Consider the following 23,194-nt stretch of genomic DNA (forward strand, 5'->3'; position numbering starts at 1 on the left):
TCGCATTCATACAATCGCAACCATACTATCACAATCATACAATCACAATCATACAATCACAATCATACTATCACAATCATACAATCACAATCATACAATCAGTATCATACAATCACAATCATACAATCACAATCATGCAATCACAATCATACAATCGCATTCATACAATCGCATTCATACAATCGCAATAATACAATCACAATCATACAATCACAATCATACAATCACAATCATACAATCACAATCATACAATCACAATCATACAATCACAATCATACAATCACAATCATACAATCACAATCATACAATCACAATCATACAATCACAATCATACAATCACAATCATACAATCACAATCATACAATCACAATCATACAATCACAATCATACAATCACAATCATAGAATCACCAAAATACAATCATAATCATACAATCACAATCATACAATCGCAATCATACAATCACAATCATACAATCATAATCATACAATCACAATCATACGATCGCAATCATACAATCACAATCATACCATCACAATCATACAAACACAATCATACAATCATAATCATACAATTACAAACATACATCACAATCATACAATCACAATCATACAATCGCAATCATACAACTACAATCTCCCAAATACAATCTCCCAAATACAATCATACAATCACAATCATACAATCACAATCATACCATCACAATCATACAATCATAATCATACAATCACAATCATACAATCACAATCATACAATCACAATCATACAATCACAATCATACAATCACAATCATACAATCACAATCATACAATCACAATCATACAATCACAATCATAGAATCACCAAAATACAATCATAATCATACAATCACAATCGTACAATCACAATCATACAATCACAGTCATACAATCACAATCATACAATCACAATCATACTATCACAATCATACAATTACAATCATACAATCACAATCATACTATCACATTCATACAATCACAATCATACAATCACAATCATACAATCACAGTCATACAATCACAATCATACAATCACAATCATACTATCACAATCATACAATCACAATCATACAATCACAATCATACATACAAAATCATGCAATCTCAATCATACAATCACAATCATGCAATCACAATCATACAATCATAATCATACAATGACAATCACACAATCACAATCATACAATCACAGTCATACAATCACAATCTTACAATCGCAATCATACTATCGCAATCATACAATCACAATCATACAATCACAATCATACAATCACAATCATACAATCACAATCATACAATCACAATTATACAATCAATATCATACAATCACAATCATACAATCACAATCATACATACAAAATCATGCAATCTCAATCATACAATCACAATCATGCAATCACAATCGTACAATCACAATCGTACAATCACAATCGCACAATCACAATCATACAATCACAGTCATACAATCACAATCATACAATCACAATCATACTATCACATTCATACAATCACAATCATACATTCACAATCATACAATCACAGTCATACAATCACAATCATACAATCACAATCATACTATCACAATCATACAATCACAATCATACAATCACAATCATACATACAAAATCATGCAATCTCAATCATACAATCACAATCATGCAATCACAATCATACAATCATAATCATACAATGACAATCACACAATCACAATCATACAATCACAGTCATACAATCACAATCTTATAATCGCAATCATACTATCGCAACCATACAATCACAATCATACAATCACAATCATACAATCACAATCATACACTCACAATCATACAATCACAATTATACAATCAATATCATACAATCACAATCATACAATCACAATCATACATACAAAATCATGCAATCTCAATCATACAATCACAATCATGCAATCACAATCGTACAATCACAATCGTACAATCACAATCGCACAATCACAATCATACAATCACAGTCATACAATCACAATCATACAATCACAATCATACTATCACATTCATACAATCACAATCATACATTCACAATCATACAATCACAGTCATACAATCACAATCATACAATCACAATCATACTATCACAATCATACAATCACAATCATACAATCACAATCATACATACAAAATCATGCAATCTCAATCATACAATCACAATCATGCAATCACAATCATACTATCACAATCATACAATCACAATCATACAATCACAATCATACATACAAAGTCATGCAATCTCAATCATACAATCACAATCATGCAATCACAATCATACAATCATAATCATACAATGACAATCATACAATCACAATCATACAATCACAATCATAGAATCACCAAAATACAATCATAATCATACAATCACAATCATACAATCGCAATCATACAATCACAATCATACAATCATAATCATACAATCACAATCATACGATCGCAATCATACAATCACAATCATACCATCACAATCATACAAACACAATCATACAATCATAATCATACAATTACAAACATACATCACAATCATACAATCACAATCATACAATCGCAATCATACAACTACAATCTCCCAAATACAATCTCCCAAATACAATCATACAATCACAATCATACAATCACAATCATACCATCACAATCATACAATCATAATCATACAATCACAATCATACAATCACAATCATACAATCACAATCATACAATCACAATCATACTATCACAATCATACAATCACAATCATACAATCACAATCATACATACAAAATCATGCAATCTCAATCATACAATCACAATCATGCAATCACAATCATACAATCATAATCATACAATGACAATCACACAATCACAATCATACAATCACAGTCATACAATCACAATCTTACAATCGCAATCATACTATCGCAATCATACAATCACAATCATACAATCACAATCATACAATCACAATCATACACTCACAATCATACAATCACAATTATACAATCAATATCATACAATCACAATCATACAATCACAATCATACATACAAAATCATGCAATCTCAATCATACAATCACAATCATGCAATCACAATCGTACAATCACAATCGTACAATCACAATCGCACAATCACAATCATACAATCACAGTCATACAATCACAATCATACAATCACAATCATACTATCACATTCATACAATCACAATCATACATTCACAATCATACAATCACAGTCATACAATCACAATCATACAATCACAATCATACTATCACAATCATACAATCACAATCATACAATCACAATCATACATACAAAATCATGCAATCTCAATCATACAATCACAATCATGCAATCACAATCATACAATCATAATCATACAATGACAATCATACAATCACAATCATACAATCACAGTCATACAATCACAATCTTACAATCGCAATCATACTATCGCAATCATACAATCACAATCATACAATCACAATCATACAATCACAATCATACAATCACAATCATACAATCACAATCATACAATCACAATTATACAATCAATATCATACAATCACAAACATACAATCACAATCATGCAATCACAATCATACAATCGCATTCATACAATCGCAATCGTACGATCACAATCGTACAATCACAATCGCACAATCACAATCGCACAATCACAATCATACAATCACAGTCATAAAATCACAATCATACAATCACAGACATACAATCACAATCATACAACCACAATCAGACAATCACAATCATACAATCACAATCATACAATCACAATCATACAATCACAATCATACAATCACAATCATACAATCACAATCATACAATCACAATCATACAATCAATATCATACAATCATAATCATACAATCACAATCATGCAATCACAATCACACAATCGCAATCGTACAATCACAATCGTCCAATCACAATCGCACAATCACAATCGCACAATCAGAATCATACAATCACAGTCATACAATCACAATCATACAATCACAATCATACAATCACAATCATACAACCACAATCAGACAATCACAATCATACAATCACAATCATACAATCACAATCATACAATCACAATCATACAATCAATATCATACAATCACAATCATACAATCACAATCATGCAATCACAATCATACAATCGCATTCATACAATCGCACTCATACAATCACAATCATACAATCACAATCATACAATCACAATCATACAATCACAAAAGTACAATCATAATCATACAATCACAATCATACAATCGCATTCATACAATCACGACCATACTATCACAATCATACAAACACAATCATACAATCACAATCATACTATCACAATCATACAATCACAATCATACAATCAATATCATACAATCACAAACATACAATCACAATCATACAATCACAATCATACAATCACAATCATACAATCACAATTATACAATCAATATCATACAATCACAATCATACAATCACAATCATACATACAAAATCATGCAATCTCAATCATACAATCACAATCATGCAATCACAATCGTACAATCACAATCGTACAATCACAATCGCACAATCGCAATCATACAATCACAGTCATACAATCACAATCATACAATCACAATCATACTATCACATTCATACAATCACAATCATACATTCACAATCATACAATCACAGTCATACAATCACAATCATACAATCACAATCATACTATCACAATCATACAATCACAATCATACAATCACAATCATACAATCACAATCATACAATCACAATTATACAATCAATATCATACAATCACAAACATACAATCACAATCATGCAATCACAATCATACAATCGCATTCATACAATCGCAATCGCACGATCACAATCGTACAATCACAATCGCACAATCACAATCGCACAATCACAATCATACAATCACAGTCATACAATCACAATCATACAATCACAGACATACAATCACAATCATACAACCACAATCAGACAATCACAATCATACAATCACAATCATACAATCACAATCATACAATCACAATCATACAATCACAATCATACAATCACAATCATACAATCACAATCATACAATCACAATCATACAATCAATATCATACAATCATAATCATACAATCACAATCATGCAATCACAATCACACAATCGCAATCGTACAATCACAATCGTCCAATCACAATCGCACAATCACAATCGCACAATCAGAATCATACAATCACAGTCATACAATCACAATCATACAATCACAATCATACAATCACAATCATACAACCACAATCAGACAATCACAATCATACAATCACAATCATACAATCACAATCATACAATCACAATCATACAATCAATATCATACAATCACAATCATACAATCACAATCATGCAATCACAATCATACAATCGCATTCATACAATCGCACTCATACAATCACAATCATACAATCACAATCATACAATCACAATCATACAATCACAAAAGTACAATCATAATCATACAATCACAATCATACAATCGCATTCATACAATCACGACCATACTATCACAATCATACAATCACAATCATACAATCACAATCATACTATCACAATCATACAGTCACAGTCATACAATCAATATCATACAATCACAATCATACAATCGCAATCATGCAATCACAATCATACAATCGCATTCATACAATCGCATTCATACAATCGCAATAATACAATCACAATCATACAATCACAATCATACAATCACAATCATACAATCACAATCATACAATCACAATCATACAATCACAATCATACAATCACAATCATACAATCACATTCATACAATCACAATCATACAATCACAATCATACAATCATAATCATACAATTACAATCATACATCACAATCATACAATCACAATCATACAATCGCAATCACACAACTACAATCTCCCAAATACAATCTCCCAAATACAATCATACAATCACAATCATACAATCACAATCATACCATCACAATCATACAATCACAATCTTACCATCACAATCATACAATCACAATCATACAATCACAATCATACAATCACAATCATACAATCACAATCATACTATCACAATCATACAATCACAATCATACAATCAATATCATACAATCACAATCATACAATCACAATCATGCAATCACAATCATACAATCGCATTCATACAATCGCATTCATACAATCGCAATAATACAATCACAATCATACAATCACAATCATACAATCACAATCATAAAATCACAATCATACAATCGCAATCATACAATCACAATCATACAATCATAATCATACAATCACAATCATACGATCGCAATCATACAATCACAATCTTACCATCACAATCATACAATCACAATCATACAATCATAATCATACAATTACAATCATACATCACAGTCATACAATCACAATCATACAATCGCAATCATACAATTACAATCTCCCAAATACAATCTCCCAAATACAATCATACAATCACAATCATACAATCACAATCATACCATCACAATCATACAATCATAATCATACAATCACAATCATGCAATCACAATCATACAATCGCAATCATACAATCACAATCATACAATCATAATCATACAATCACAATCATACGATCGCAATCATACAATCACAATCTTACCATCACAATCATACAATCACAATCATACAATCATAATCATACAATTACAATCATACATCACAGTCATACAATCACAATCATACAATCGCAATCATACAACTACAATCTCCCAAATACAATCTCCCAAATACAATCATACAATCACAATCATACAATCACAATCATACCATCACAATCATACAATCATAATCATACAATCACAATCATACAATCACAATCATACAATCACAATTATACAATCGCAATCATACAATCACAATCATACAATCACAATCATACAATCACAATCATACAATTGCAATCCCACAATTACAATCTCCAAAATACAATCTCCAAAATACAATCTCCCAAATACAATCATACAATCACAATCACACAATCATAATCATACAATCACAATCATACAATCACAATCATACAATCACAATCATACAATCACAATCATACAATCACAATCATACAATCACAATCATACAATCACAATCATACATACAAAATCATGCAATCACAATCATACAATCACAATCATGCAATCACAATCATACAACCACAATCATACGATCGCAATCATACAATCATAATCATACAATCACAATCTTACCATCACAATCATACAATCACAATCATACAATCATAATCATACAATTACAATCATACATCACAATCATACAATCACAATCATACAATCACAATCATACTATCACAATCATACAATTACAATCATACAATCACAATCATACTATCACATTCATACAATCACAATCATACAATCACAATCATACAATCACAGTCATACAATCACAATCATACAATCACAATCATACTATCACAATCATACAATCACAATCATACAATCACAATCATACATACAAAATCATGCAATCTCAATCATACAATCACAATCATGCAATCACAATCATACAATCATAATCATACAATGACAATCACACAATCACAATCATACAATCACAGTCATACAATCACAATCTTACAATCGCAATCATACTATCGCAATCATACAATCACAATCATACAATCACAATCATACAATCACAATCATACAATCACAATCATACAATCACAATCATACAATCACAATTATACAATCAATATCATACAATCACAATCATACAATCACAATCATACATACAAAATCATGCAATCTCAATCATACAATCACAATCATGCAATCACAATCGTACAATCACAATCGTACAATCACAATCGCACAATCACAATCATACAATCACAGTCATACAATCACAATCATACAATCACAATCATACTATCACATTCATACAATCACAATCATACATTCACAATCATACAATCACAGTCATACAATCACAATCATACAATCACAATCATACTATCACAATCATACAATCACAATCATACAATCACAATCATACAATCACAATCATACAATCACAATTATACAATCAATATCATACAATCACAAACATACAATCACAATCATGCAATCACAATCATACAATCGCATTCATACAATCGCAATCGTACGATCACAATCGTACAATCACAATCGCACAATCACAATCGCACAATCACAATCATACAATCACAGTCATACAATCACAATCATACAATCACAGACATACAATCACAATCATACAACCACAATCAGACAATCACAATCATACAATCACAATCATACAATCACAATCATACAATCACAATCATACAATCACAATCATACAATCACAATCATACAATCAATATCATACAATCATAATCATACAATCACAATCATGCAATCACAATCACACAATCGCAATCGTACAATCACAATCGTCCAATCACAATCGCACAATCACAATCGCACAATTAGAATCATACAATCACAGTCATACAATCACAATCATACAATCACAATCATATAATCACAATCATACAACCACAATCAGACAATCACAATCATACAATCACAATCATACAATCACAATCATACAATCACAATCATACAATCAATATCATACAATCACAATCATACAATCACAATCATGCAATCACAATCATACAATCGCATTCATACAATCGCACTCATACAATCACAATCATACAATCACAATCATACAATCACAAAAGTACAATCATAATCATACAATCACAATCATACAATCGCATTCATACAATCACGACCATACTATCACAATCATACAATCACAATCATACAATCACAATCATACTATCACAATCATACAGTCACAGTCATACAATCAATATCATACAATCACAATCATACAATCGCAATCATGCAATCACAATCATACAATCGCATTCATACAATCGCATTCATACAATCGCAATAATACAATCACAATCATACAATCACAATCATACAATCACAATCATACAATCACAATCATACAATCACAATCATACAATCACAATCATACAATCACAATCATACAATCACAATCATACAATCACATTCATACAATCACAATCATACAATCACAATCATACAATCATAATCATACAATTACAATCATACATCACAATCATACAATCACAATCATACAATCGCAATCATACAACTACAATCTCCCAAATACAATCTCCCAAATACAATCATACAATCACAATCATACAATCACAATCATACCATCACAATCATACAATCACAATCTTACCATCACAATCATACAATCACAATCATACAATCACAATCATACAATCACAATCATACTATCACAATCATACAATCACAATCATACAATCAATATCATACAACCACAATCATACAATCACAATCATGCAATCACAATCATACAATCGCATTCATACAATCGCATTCATACAATCGCAATAATACAATCACAATCATACAATCACAATCATACAATCACAATCATACAATCACAATCATACAATCGCAATCATACAATCACAATCATACAATCATAATCATACAATCACAATCATACGATCGCAATCATACAATCACAATCTTACCATCACAATCATACAATTACAATCATACAATCATAATCATACAATTACAATCATACATCACAGTCATACAATCACAATCATACAACCGCAATCATACAACTACAATCTCCCAAATACAATCTCCCAAATACAATCATACAATCACAATCATACAATCACAATCATACCATCACAATCATACAATCATAATCATACAATCACAATCATACAATCACAATCATACAATCACAATTATACAATCGCAATCATACAATCACAATCATACAATCACAATCATACAATCACAATCATACAATTGCAATCCCACAATTACAATCTCCAAAATACAATCTCCCAAATACAATCATACAATCACAATCACACAATCATAATCATACAATCACAATCATACAATCACAATCATACAATCACAATCATACAATCACAATCATACAATCACAATCATACAATCACAATCATACATACAAAATCATGCAATCACAATCATACAATCACAATCATGCAATCACAATCATACAACCACAATCATACGATCGCAATCATACAATCATAATCATACAATCACAATCATACAATTACAATCATACAATCACAATCATACAATCACAATCATACAATCACAATCATACAATCGCATTCATACAATCGCAATCATACAATCACAATCATACAATCACAATCATACAATCACAATCATACAATCACAATCATACAATCACAATCATACAATCACAATCATACAATCACAATCATACAATCACAATCATACAATCACAATCATACAATCACAAAAAATACAATCACAATCATACAATCACAATCATACAATCACAAAAGTACAATCATAATCATACAATCACAATCATACAATCGCATTCATACAATCACAATCATACTATCAAAATCATACAATCACAATCATACAATCACAATCATACAATCACAATCATACAATCACAATCATACAATCACAATCATACAATCACAATCATACATTCAAAATCATGCAGTCACAATCATACAATCACAATCATACAATCACAATCATGCAATCACAATCATTCAATCATAATCATACAATCACAATCATACAATCACAGTCGTACAATCGCAATCGTACAATCACAATCATACAATCACAATCATACAATCGCATTCATACAATCACAATCATACTATCACAATCATACAATCACAATCATACAATCACAATCATACAATCACAATCATACAATCACAATCATACAATCACAATCATACAATCACAATCATACATTCAAAATCATGCAGTCACAATCATACAATCACAATCATGCAATCACAATCATTCAATCATAATCATACAATCACAATCATACAATCACAGTCGTACAATCGCAATCGTACAATCACAATCCTACAATCACAATCGCACAATCACAATCATACAATCACAGTCATACAATCACAATCATACAATCACAATCATACTATCACAATCATACAATCACAATCATACAATCAATATCATACAATCACAATCATACAATCACAATCATGCAATCACAATCATACAATCGCATTCATACAATCGCAATCATACAATCACAATCATACAATCACAATCATACAATCACAATCATACAATCACAATCATACAATCGCATTCATACAATCGCAATCATACAATCACAATCATACAATCACAATCATACAATCACAATCATACAATCACAATCATACAATCACAGTCATACAATCACAATCATACAATCACAATCATACAATCACAATCATACAATCACAATCATAGAATCACCAAAATACAATCATAATCATACAATCACAATCATACAATCGCAATCATACAATCACAATCACACAATCATAATCATACAATCACAATCATACAATCACAATCATACAATCACAATCATACATTCAAAATCATGCAATCACAATCATACAATCACAATCATGCAATCACAATCATTCAATCATAATCATACAATCACAATCATACAATCACAATCGTACAATCACAATCGTACAATCACAATCGCACAATCACAATCGCACAATCACAATCATACAATCACAGTCATACAATCACAATCATACAATCACAATCATACTATCACAATCATACAATCACAATCATACAATCACAGTCATACAATCACAATCATACAATCACAATCATACTATCACAATCATACAATCACAATCATACAATCACAATCATACAATCACAATCATACAATCAATATCATACAATCACAATCATACAATAACAATCATGCAATCACAATCATACAATCGCATTCATGCAATCGCAATCATACAATCACAATCATACAATCAATATCATACAATCACAATCATACAATAACAATCCTGCAATCACAATCATACAATCGCATTCATGCAATCGCAATCATACAATCACAATCATACAATCACAATCATACAATCACAAAAGTACAATCATAATCATACAATCACAATCATACAATCGCATTCATACAATCACAATCATACTATCACAATCATACAACCACAATCATACAATCACAATCATACAATCACAATCATACAATCACAATCATACATTCAAAATCATGCAGTCACAATCATACAATCACAATCATGCAATCACAATCATTCAATCATAATCATTCAATCACAATCATACAATCACAATCATACAATCACAATCGCACAATCACAATCATACAATCACAGTCATACAATCACAATCATACAGTCACAATCATACTATCACAATCATACAATCACAATCATACAATCACAATCATACAATCAATATCATACAATCACAATCATACAATCACAATCATGCAATCACAATCATACAATCGCATTCATACAATCGCAATCATACAATCACAATCATACAATCACAATCATACAATCACAATCATACAATCACAATCATACAACCACAATCAGACAATCACAATCATACAATCACAATCATACAATCACAATCATACAATCACAATCATACAATCACAATCATACAATCACAATCATACAATGAATATCATACAATCACAATCATGCAATCACAGTCATGCAATCACAATCATACAATCGCATTCATACAATCGCAATCATACAATCACAATCATACAATCACAATCATACAATCACAATCATACAATCACAATCATAGAATCACCAAAATACAATCATAATCATGCAATCACAATCATACAATCGCAATCTTACAATCACAATCATACAATCATAATCGTACAATCACAATCATACGATCGCAATCATACAATCATAATCATACCATCACAATCATACAAACACAATCATACAATCATAATCATACAATTACAAACATACATCACAATCATACAATCACAATCATACAATCGCAATCATACAACTACAATCTCCCAAATACAATCTCCCAAATACAATCATACAATCACAATCATACAATCACAATCATACAATCACAATCATACAATCACAATCATACCATCACAATCATACAATCATAATCATACAATCACAATCATACAATCACAATCATACAATCACAATCATACAATCACAATCATACAATCACAATCATACAATCAGAATCATACAATCACAATCATAGAATCACAATCATACAATCACAATCATAGAATCACCAAAATACAATCATAATCATACAATCACAATCATACAATCGCAATCATACAATCACAATCATACAATCACAGTCATACAATCACAATCATACAGTCACAATCATTCTATCACAATCATACAATCACAATCATACAATCACAATCATACAATCAATATCATACAATCACAATCATACAATCACAATCATGCAATCACAATCATACAATCGCATTCATACAATCGCAATCATACAATCACAATCATACAATCACAATCATGCAATCACAATCATACAATCGCATTCATACAATCGCAACCGTACGATCACAATCGTACAATCACAATCGCACAATCACAATCGCACAATCACAATCATACAATCACAGTCATACAATCACAATCATACAATCACAGACATACAATCACAATCATACAACCACAATCAGACAATCACAATCATACAATCACAATCATACAATCACAATCATACAATCACAATCATACAATCACAATCATACAATCACAATCATACAATCACAATCATACAATCAATATCATACAATCATAATCATACAATCACAATCATGCAATCACAATCACACAATCGCAATCGTACAATCACAATCGTCCAATCACAATCGCACAATCACAATCGCACAATCAGAATCATACAATCACAGTCATACAATCACAATCATACAATCACAATCATACAATCACAATCATACAACCACAATCAGACAATCACAATCATACAATCACAATCATACAATCACAATCATACAATCACAATCATACAATCAATATCATACAATCACAATCATACAATCACAATCATGCAATCACAATCATACAATCGCATTCATACAATCGCACTCATACAATCACAATCATACAATCACAATCATACAATCACAATCATACAATCACAATCATACAATCACAAAAGTACAATCATAATCATACAATCACAATCATACAATCGCATTCATACAATCACGACCATACTATCACAATCATACAATCACAATCATACAATCACAATCATACTATCACAATCATACAATCACAATCATACAATCAATATCATACAATCACAATCATACAATCACAATCATGCAATCACAATCATACAATCGCATTCATACAATCGCATTCATACAATCGCAATAATACAATCACAATCATACAATCACAATCATACAATCACAATCATACAATCACAATCATACAATCACAATCATACAATCACAATCATACAATCACAATCATACAATCACATTCATACAATCACAATCATACAATCACAATCATACAATCATAATCATACAATTACAATCATACATCACAATCATACAATCACAATCATACAATCGCAATCATACAACTACAATCCCCCAAATACAATCTCCCAAATACAATCATACAATCACAATCATACAATCACAATCATACCATCACAATCATACAATCACAATCTTACCATCACAATCATACAATCACAATCATACAATCACAATCATACAATCACAATCATACTATCAGAATCATACAATCACAATCATACAATCAATATCATACAATCACAATCATACAATCACAATCATGCAATCACAATCATACAATCGCATTCATACAATCGCATTCATACAATCGCAATAATACAATCACAATCATACAATCACAATCATACAATCACAATCATACAATCACAATCATACAATCGCAATCATACAATCACAATCATACAATCATAATCATACAATCACAATCATACGATCGCAATCATACAATCACAATCTTACCATCACAATCATACAATCACAATCATACAATCATAATCATACAATTACAATCATACATCACAATCATACAATCACAATCATACAATCACAATCATACTATCACAATCATACAATTACAATCATACAATCACAATCATACTATCACATTCATACAATCACAATCATACAATCACAATCATACAATCACAGTCATACAATCACAATCATACAATCACAATCATACTATCACAATCATACAATCACAATCATACAATCGCATTCATACAATCGCATTCATACAATCGCAATAATACAATCACAATCATACAATCACAATCATACAATCACAATCATACAATCACAATCATACAATCACAATCATACAATCACAATCATACAATCACAATCATACAATCACATTCATACAATCACAATCATACAATCACAATCATACAATCATAATCATACAATTACAATCATACATCACAATCATACAATCACAATCATACAATCGCAATCATACAACTACAATCTCCCAAATACAATCTCCCAAATACAATCATACAATCACAATCATACAATCACAATCATACCATCACAATCATACAATCACAATCTTACCATCACAATCATACAATCACAATCATACAATCACAATCATACAATCACAATCATACTATCACAATCATACAATCACAATCATACAATCAATATCATACAATCACAATCATACAATCACAATCATGCAATCACAATCATACAATCGCATTCATACAATCGCATTCATACAATCGCAATAATACAATCACAATCATACAATCACAATCATACAATCACAATCATACAATCACAATCATACAATCGCAATCATACAATCACAGTCGTACAATCGCAATCGTACAATCACAATCCTACAATCACAATCGCACAATCACAATCATACAATCACAGTCATACAATCACAATCATACAATCACAATCATACTATCACAATCATACAATCACAATCATACAATCAATATCATACAATCACAATCATACAATCACAATCATGGAATCACAATCATACAATCGCATTCATACAATCGCAATCATACAATCACAATCATACAATCACAATCATACAATCACAATCATACAATCACAATCATACAATCGCATTCATACAATCGCAATCATACAATCACAATCATACAATCACAATCATACAATCACAATCATACAATCACAATCATACAATCACAGTCATACAATCACAATCATACAATCACAATCATACAATCACAATCATACAATCACAATCATAGAATCACCAAAATACAATCATAATCATACAATCACAATCATACAATCGCAATCATACAATCACAATCACACAATCATAATCATACAATCACAATCATACAATCACAATCATACAATCACAATCATACATTCAAAATCATGCAATCACAATCATACAATCACAATCATGCAATCACAATCATTCAATCATAATCATACAATCACAATCATACAATCACAATCGTACAATCACAATCGTGCAATCACAATCGCACAATCACAATCGCACAATCACAATCATACAATCACAGTCATACAATCACAATCATACAATCACAATCATACTATCACAATCATACAATCACAATCATACAATCACAGTCATACAATCACAATCATACAATCACAATCATACTATCACAATCATACAATCACAATCATACAATCACAATCATACAATCACAATCATACAATCAATATCATACAATCACAATCATACAATAACAATCATGCAATCACAATCATACAATCGCATTCATGCAATCGCAATCATACAATCACAATCATACAATCAATATCATACAATCACAATCATACAATAACAATCATGCAATCACAATCATACAATCGCATTCATGCAATCGCAATCATACAATCACAATCATACAATCACAATCATACAATCACAAAAGTACAATCATAATCATACAATCACAATCATACAATCGCATTCATACATTCACAATCATACTATCACAATCATACAACCACAATCATACAATCACAATCATACAATCACAATCATACAATCACAATCATACATTCAAAATCATGCAGTCACAATCATACAATCACAATCATGCAATCACAATCATTCAATCATAATCATTCAATCACAATCATACAATCACAATCATACAATCACAATCGCACAATCACAATCATACAATCACAGTCATACAATCACAATCATACAGTCACAATCATACTATCACAATCATACAATCACAATCATACAATCACAATCATACAATCAATATCATACAATCACAATCATACAATCACAATCATGCAATCACAATCATACAATCGCATTCATACAATCGCAATCATACAATCACAATCATACAATCACAATCATACAATCACAATCATACAATCACAATCATACAACCACAATCAGACAATCACAATCATACAATCACAATCATACAATCACAATCATACAATCACAATCATACAATCACAATCATACAATCACAATCATACAATCACAATCATACAATGAATATCATACAATCACAATCATGCAATCACAATCATGCAATCACAATCATACAATCGCATTCATACAATCGCAATCATACAATCACAATCATACAATCACAATCATACAATCACAATCATACAATCACAATCATAGAATCACCAAAATACAATCATAATCATGCAATCACAATCATACAATCGCAATCTTACAATCACAATCATACAATCATAATCGTACAATCACAATCATACGATCGCAATCATACAATCATAATCATACCATCACAATCATACAAACACAATCATACAATCATAATCATACAATTACAAACATACATCACAATCATACAATCACAATCATACAATCACAATCATACAATCAGAATCATACAATCACAATCATAGAATCACAATCATACAATCACAATCATAGAATCACCAAAATACAATCATAATCATACAATCACAATCATACAATCGCAATCGTACAATCACAATCATACAATCACAGTCATACAATCACAATCATACAGTCACAATCATTCTATCACAATCATACAATCACAATCATACAATCACAATCATACAATCAATATCATACAATCACAATCATACAATCACAATCATGCAATCACAATCATACAATCGCATTCATACAATCGCAATCATACAATCACAATCATACAATCACAATCATGCAATCACAATCATACAATCGCATTCATACAATCGCAACCGTACGATCACAATCGTACAATCACAATCGCACAATCACAATCGCACAATCACAATCATACAATCACAGTCATACAATCACAATCATACAATCACAGACATACAATCACAATCATACAACCACAATCAGACAATCACAATCATACAATCACAATCATACAATCACAATCATACAATCACAATCATACAATCACAATCATACAATCACAATCATACAATCACAATCATACAATCACAATCATACAATCAATATCATACAATCATAATCATACAATCACAATCATGCAATCACAATCACACAATCGCAATCGTACAATCACAATCGTCCAATCACAATCGCACAATCACAATCGCACAATCAGAATCATACAATCACAGTCATACAATCACAATCATACAATCACAATCATACAATCACAATCATACAACCACAATCAGACAATCACAATCATACAATCACAATCATACAATCACAATCATACAATCACAATCATACAATCAATATCATACAATCACAATCATACAATCACAATCATGCAATCACAATCATACAGTCGCATTCATACAATCGCACTCATACAATCACAATCATACAATCACAATCATACAATCACAATCATACAATCACAAAAGTACAATCATAATCATACAATCACAATCATACAATCGCATTCATACAATCACGACCATACTATCACAATCATACAATCACAATCATACAATCACAATCATACTATCACAATCATACAATCACAATCATACAATCAATATCATACAATCACAATCATACAATCACAATCATGCAATCACAATCATACAATCGCATTCATACAATCGCATTCATACAATCGCAATAATACAATCCCAATCATACAATCACAATCATACAATCACAATCATACAATCACAATCATACAATCACAATCATACAATCACAATCATACAATCACAATCATACAATCACATTCATACAATCACAATCATACAATCACAATCATACAATCATAATCATACAATTACAATCATACATCACAATCATACAATCACAATCATACAATCGCAATCATACAACTACAATCCCCCAAATACAATCTCCCAAATACAATCATACAATCACAATCATACAATCACAATCATACCATCACAATCATACAATCACAATCTTACCATCACAATCATACAATCACAATCATACAATCACAATCATACAATCACAATCATACTATCAGAATCATACAATCACAATCATACAATCAATATCATACAATCACAATCATACAATCACAATCATACAATCACAATCATGCAATCACAATCATACAATCGCATTCATACAATCGCATTCATACAATCGCAATAATACAATCACAATCATACAATCACAGTCATACAATCACAATCTTACAATCGCAATCATACTATCGCAATCATACAATCACAATCATACAATCACAATCATACAATCACAATCATACAATCACAATCATACAATCACAATTATACAATCAATATCATACAATCACAATCATACAATCACAATCATACATACAAAATCATGCAATCTCAATCATACAATCACAATCATGCAATCACAATCGTACAATCACAATCGTACAATCACAATCGCACAATCACAATCATACAATCACAGTCATACAATCACAATCATACAATCACAATCATACTATCACATTCATACAATCACAATCATACATTCACAATCATACAATCACAGTCATACAATCACAATCATACAATCACAATCATACTATCACAATCATACAATCACAATCATACAATCACAATCATACATACAAAATCATGCAATCTCAATCATACAATCACAATCATGCAATCACAATCATACAATCATAATCATACAATGACAATCACACAATCACAATCATACAATCACAGTCATACAATCACAATCTTACAATCGCAATCATACTATCGCAATCATACAATCACAATCATACAATCACAATCATACAATCACAATCATACACTCACAATCATACAATCACAATTATACAATCAATATCATACAATCACAATCATACAATCACAATCATACATACAAAATCATGCAATCTCAATCATACAATCACAATCATGCAATCACAATCGTACAATCACAATCGTACAATCACAATCGCACAATCACAATCATACAATCACAGTCATACAATCACAATCATACAATCACAATCATACTATCACATTCATACAATCACAATCATACATTCACAATCATACAATCACAGTCATACAATCACAATCATACAATCACAATCATACTATCACAATCATACAATCACAATCATACAATCACAATCATACATACAAAATCATGCAATCTCAATCATACAATCACAATCATGCAATCACAATCATACAATCATAATCATACAATGACAATCATACAATCACAATCATACAATCACAGTCATACAATCACAATCTTACAATCGCAATCATACTATCGCAATCATACAATCACAATCATACAATCACAATCATACAATCACAATCATACAATCACAATCATACAATCACAATCATACAATCACAATTATACAATCAATATCATACAATCACAAACATACAATCACAATCATGCAATCACAATCATACAATCGCATTCATACAATCGCAATCGTACGATCACAATCGTACAATCACAATCGCACAATCACAATCGCACAATCACAATCATACAATCACAGTCATACAATCACAATCATACAATCACAGACATACAATCACAATCATACAACCACAATCAGACAATCACAATCATACAATCACAATCATACAATCACAATCATACAATCACAATCATACAATCACAATCATACAATCACAATCATACAATCACAATCATACAATCAATATCATACAATCATAATCATACAATCACAATCATGCAAACACAATCACACAATCGCAATCGTACAATCACAATCGTCCAATCACAATCGCACAATCACAATCGCACAATCAGAATCATACAATCACAGTCATACAATCACAATCATACAATCACAATCATACAATCACAATCATACAACCACAATCAGACAATCACAATCATACAATCACAATCATACAATCACAATCATACAATCACAATCATACAATCAATATCATACAATCACAATCATACAATCACAATCATGCAATCACAATCATACAATCGCATTCATACAATCGCACTCATACAATCACAATCATACAATCACAATCATACAATCACAATCTTACAATCACAAAAGTACAATCATAATCATACAATCACAATCATACAATCGCATTCATACAATCACGACCATACTATCACAATCATACAATCACAATCATACAATCACAATCATACTATCACAATCATACAATCACAATCATACAATCAATATCATACAATCACAATCATACAATCACAATCATGCAATCACAATCATACAATCGCATTCATACAATCGCATTCATACAATCGCAATAATACAATCACAATCATACAATCACAATCATACAATCACAATCATACAATCACAATCATACAATCACAATCATACAATCACAATCATACAATCACAATCATACAATCACATTCATACAATCACAATCATACAATCACAATCATACAATCATAATCATACAATTACAATCATACATCACAATCATACAATCACAATCATACAATCGCAATCATACAACTACAATCTCCCAAATACAATCTCCCAAATACAATCATACAATCACAATCATACAATCACAATCATACCATCACAATCATACAATCACAATCTTACCATCACAATCATACAATCACAATCATACAATCACAATCATACAATCACAATCATACTATCACAATCATACAATCACAATCATACAATCAATATCATACAATCACAATCATGCAATCACAATCATACAATCGCATTCATACAATCGCATTCATACAATCGCAATAATACAATCACAATCATACAATCACAATCATACAATCACAATCATACAATCACAATCATACAATCGCAATCATAGAATCACAATCATACAATCATAATCATACAATCACAATCATACGATCGCAATCATACAATCACAATCTTACCATCACAATCATACAATCACAATCATACAATCATAATCATACAATTACAATCATACATCACAATCATACAATCACAATCATACAATCGCAATCATACAACTACAATCTCCCAAATACAATCTCCCAAATACAATCATACAATCACAATCATACAATCACAATCATACCATCACAATCATACAATCATAATCATACAATCACAATCATACAATCACAATCATACAATCACAATCATACAATCACAATCATACAATCACAATCATACATACAAAATCATGCAATCACAATCATACAATCACAATCATGCAATCACAATCATACAACCACAATCATACGATCGCAATCATACAATCACAATCATACAATCATAATCATACAATCACAATCATACGATCGCAATCATACAATCACAATCTTACCATCACAATCATACAATCACAATCATACAATCATAATCATACAATTACAATCATACAATCACAATCATACAACCACAATCATACAATCACAATCATACAATTGCAATCCCACAATTACAATCTCCAAAATACAATCTCCCAAATACAATCATACAATCACAATCACACAATCATAATCATACAATCACAATCATACAATCACAATCATACAATCACAATCATACAATCACAATCATACAATCACAATCATACAATCACAATCATA

Source organism: Megachile rotundata, unplaced genomic scaffold, assembly GCF_050947335.1.
Source record: "Megachile rotundata isolate GNS110a unplaced genomic scaffold, iyMegRotu1 scaffold0026, whole genome shotgun sequence".
Lineage (NCBI taxonomy): Eukaryota > Metazoa > Arthropoda > Insecta > Hymenoptera > Megachilidae > Megachile > Megachile rotundata.